The sequence below is a fragment of the Notothenia coriiceps genome, unplaced genomic scaffold, assembly GCF_000735185.1.
Source record: "Notothenia coriiceps isolate Sejong01 unplaced genomic scaffold, NC01 NC01_scaffold00003315, whole genome shotgun sequence".
NCBI lineage: Eukaryota > Metazoa > Chordata > Actinopteri > Perciformes > Nototheniidae > Notothenia > Notothenia coriiceps.
In genome coordinates, this window is record NW_011336016.1 from 174,100 (window position 1) to 178,718 (window position 4,619).

Sequence of the window (4,619 nt, forward strand, 5' to 3'; positions counted from 1 at the left end):
GACTCGTCGAATTATGTAGATACTGTTTATGTGTGGTACTTATTGTATTTACAGTTTGTGATTATGTCTAGATTATGAGTGGAGTGTGTCATATTAAGATGTTCATATTATGGATGTTATAGTTCTTGCGATAAACTCTTATTTTGTATCGTATATTGGGCCAGTGTAACCGCTCTCCTTATTCATGTTGAGTACAAACCCTACAAACCTATAGATTAAACAATGGCACATTGTACATCTTATTGTACAGTCAAGTTAAGTTCGGGTATACAGCATTAGTGACCGACTTATGATTTGCTTGATGGATATGTAGTAGCTACGGGGAACACTTATAGCGTAGCGTAAAATGGATATAGTTCTGTCAAGTATTCCTAAATAACCATCACTTTAGTTACTCTTTTTGTAATATATGAAAAAAAACTCTGTCCTTTATATTCCATTCAAGTTTATAACTTAGACTAAATTCCCGCTCAACTCTCGTATAGTCATCAGCGCTCCCTGTGTTAAATGTCAGAATCTAATGCATAGTATAAATTGATATTTACCTTACAGGTATAATAACACAGAATTTGTACTCTCCATACCTTCGTTACCATGCTGTCTCTTAGGGAGAGCTAGGTATACCGGTTTGTTAATTGTTGTCCTGGTTACTACTCGGTTATTAATTTCACTTGCATTTAGGTTGGGGTTATGGATCCTGTCTTTACTAATAAATATAGTCCTGACCAAATACTCATCGGTTGTAGAGAGTTTTACCGCAATCACAATGTTATTGATCTGTCTGTGTGTGTAATGGGTGGTGAGTTCTTACGAGTATCATGGATGTGACTATATGTCAGATAAACTTTTGGGAACTATGTAATCATACCAGCTTGTAAGCGTTGTCTGTTCACCCTCTAGACCGATCTTCTACGTCTTTTATGGACGTCTTATTGATATGGTTCGTCGTTCGTACGTACTCTAAGTGTAGCAGTTTTAGATGAGACTTTCCATCATTTTCTTTGTTTGCAGACATGTGATTCGACCTGTGTCTTCTCTGCGCGTCGTGTCGTTGTCTTCGGAATTTCATGATATATATTCATAACAAGATACATGAACAAGTGGGAGTGGGAGGGTATAGAAGAGAATAAGTAGTAGAGATTGCCGTCAGACGGTGTGACGCAGAACGAGATGCATCGTAGTGTGTGGGTCGCTGTGGTTGTGCTGTTGGGTGTTGGTGCTCTGGGTCTTTGGGTGATCGTTGGGTTTAACCTCTTTTGTGATTGGTATTTAAAATTTTTTACCGCGTACCGGGGTCTGGGTCTATACCGAAGTCAGTTTATAGTTAGCAAATTGAGAAGGTTATGTTATTTGTAAAAGGGTAAGTTTCACAAGTGGGGATCCCGCGTTTACTCATGTGATTATGTCTGAACTTTCGCGTGTTTTATTTTGAAACTTTTTTTTACCCTGTGGCGAAAATTGTTTGTTTCCATTCTTTCTAGCGAAAGGAAATGCATACGAAACAGGGTGACCGTGGCGGAGTTTATGAGACAATGTCCTCCGGAAAAGTTCTGTTGCATCCGGATGTAATATTTTTTTTATTTTCGCAAAACACCATTCGTCATTGGTGGTTACTGCATTACCCAACCTGACTGTAAATACCTATAATTAATTATTATTAACCAAAAAACAATTGTAAATGTCACAATATTAGTACATACATGTTCATCCATACTTTATACTTACTAATCAATAACTTTTTGTAAAAAATTTACTTTTGGTATCCCGGTGTACATACTAGTTTCACTGGTTCCGTCAAGGAACTGAACCGTAAAATTTATTTTTTCGTTAAACATAATTTGGTAAAATTTTAAAAATAATCATGGGTAACGGTTTCTGTTAGAGGTAAATAAGTAGGTATTACTTACCTCGTATCTAGTTTGCATTACATCAACACAGACGGTTTTCATCACTGTTTCGACAAACTCTGGTTCGCTCAGGACGCGTCTGGACGGCGTTGAAAAGCTAGTTTGTCAGAACGAGCCGGACGGTACTCCTATCGGGTACAAACCAGGGCTGAACGAGACTCCGGGCGGAGTGTACTCTGGCCCCTTTGAGCGCCTGTTTCTTGCGCGGTGGAACTCTCGCTCCGCCGCCGCTCCCGCGCCGCCTCCGCCGGCGTCAAGGGGAGGGGTGCCCGAACGCTCCGCTTTACCGCTTACCCTTTGCTGAGCACCTAGCGCTCGGACTCGCGAGTAACACCAAAAATGGGGCACCGCGCTACTGCGAGGGTAACCGAGCCGTTTTGAAACACAAAACACAGTCAAAGCACCGGTGGCAGGGTAGTGTAAAAGTAGTAACAGGCGTTACAATAGTAGGTACTTTAATTTGCTCAATACAATTGAATATACGTGACGGAATGGCAAAGTATGGAATTTTAGAATCGTATAGTATGTGTGACAGGTATGCACGCTGTCCCGACGACACTATAGATCACCAAAGGTATGGGGGTGCAAAAAATTTAAGTAGGAAGTTAAGGGTAAGATATAAATAGGGTATCTAACACATGTAATGAAAGGCAATGGACGGACACGGTGGGACCAAACCTTTCGATTTGGACGGTAAGCACAGAGTCATGGGACATTTATCACCGTTTATTGTTATTCAACTTAGATTAGAACGTCCTTGTTTACATAAATGAATCTGTATAGACTTGTAAGAACCCCCGCGACACCGACCCCTCCCTCACACCGGCCGAAAGTTGGTTCTTCCAACCCCCGCAAGGCTAGGGTTCGGGGTACGCAGGGGGTTATACGCCTACATGGCAACCCGTTCTATCATTGGGCTCCAACGGGGCTACCGTTACCGGTTGCACTCCACTTACACCCCTTACCAATCCAGGATCTCTCCATGTGGACGGACAATACTTACCCAACTACCCACTTCTGTACATCTCATTTTTGCGACTCCCCAGTTTCTGACCCTATCCGCGATATCATGTCAGGTATGTAAATGTATGCTAATTTGTGTCACAACGTAAGGGGAATATCGGTTGGCTCAGTTCGGGCTTGGCGGGCCTCAACCGCGCACCGGTGGATTTCACCCACCGTAGGCGGTTTTTTGGGCTACTTCTTCTTCTTCTTCTTCGCTTCTCATCTTCTTCTCTTCTTCGGCCTGGCCTCCGACGGGCTGAGTCCGCTCGAAAACCCTCTGAGGGGGCCGACGCTAGTCCGATAGGGCAACAGATGAAAAGCCTCCGCTCCGGCGTTCGGGAGTTTGTTCGGATCATGAAGGTGTAAAAGACATTCTTACTGGGTTCGATCGTAGGTGAAGTGTTCCTAGCAGCTCCACTCTCGGATGGCTCGGTTAAATGTCGTGTCATTACGCCCTTTGCACTCTCTTGCAGTCCGCCCCGCGTACGCCGTGGGCCGTATCCAACCCCCGGGGTTTGAAAACGGGGACGGGGCGTTTGGTTCTTTTTACAATTGTTTTTCAATTTTACCCTTTTTATTAATTGCCAACCCAAAAATCCCCCCCCAATTTGTTATGGAACTGGGGAACATTTTTTCGGTGATCCCCCCCCCATGTTTTTATTTCCAAGGGGGAGGGCTTTACTTCGCGGATTGGGGATTTCCCCCCCTCGGGGTCAAAAACTGGCCTTTGGGGTTTTGTTGCAACCAGGTTAAACCCTTTTTTTTTTTTCACCCGGATGTTCCAATTGGGGCTTGGGGGCAGGGGTCAAATTTTTTCGTTTTTCCGGGCTATTTTGGGGGTAAGGGGCTATTTTTAGGTTTATTAAAGGGCCTTTTTGTAGGCGGCCCCTTTTTAGGGAAAGGCTTGGGGGTAAACCACCTTTTTTCCAAAACCCCTCGGGGCCCTTCACTTTGGGCCAGGTTTTACCCCGCCCCCCTTTTGGGGGCGATAGTGGGACCACGGGCCGCTTCCCTCTCCCGGGTTTTTTTTGTGCTTTTTAACCCCCAAAACCCACTGTACCGGCCCTCTTTTTACCCACTTTTTTTGTAACTTCAAAAATCCCGGGGTGCTTTTCTTCCCCCCAATCTTTTTCCAACTTTTTTATTTTTGTCATATTAAGTATTAACGTCAACACGGAAAAGGGTACCAAGTTAAAAGCCCCCGCCTTTGGGGTATGGTTTTTAACTTTTTTTTTGGGGCACCCCCCCTCCCAAACCTTTTCTACCTTGCTAATTTTAACCCTTATTTTTGGCCAATCACCCCTCCCTTTTTCGACGGCTTTTGAAGGGGGGCAAGCCCTACCATTTTTAATATTTTTGTACATTAAAACCCATCAAAAATTTGAAGTTAACCCCTTACCCTTTTTGGAATGTAATTAATTCAACACAAAGGTACAGGTTAAGGCCCCGCTTTGTTATACTTTAGGAAATTTTTTACTTAGGGGCCACTCCCCCCCCCCTACCCTTACCCTAAATTTTTTTTGAACAACCTTTTTTACCGGGGCCCAGGAACGGGGACCAGGACTTTTTCTTCTTTTTTGGTTTGGGATCGGGGGAAAACCCCATCCAACGGTCAAAGGTCACAAACATCAACCCCGGGCGGAAACCTCCTGCGTCCCCCATTGCGGGGCATGGGGGGGGTTGGAATCAACTTTTTCCTACTTTAAA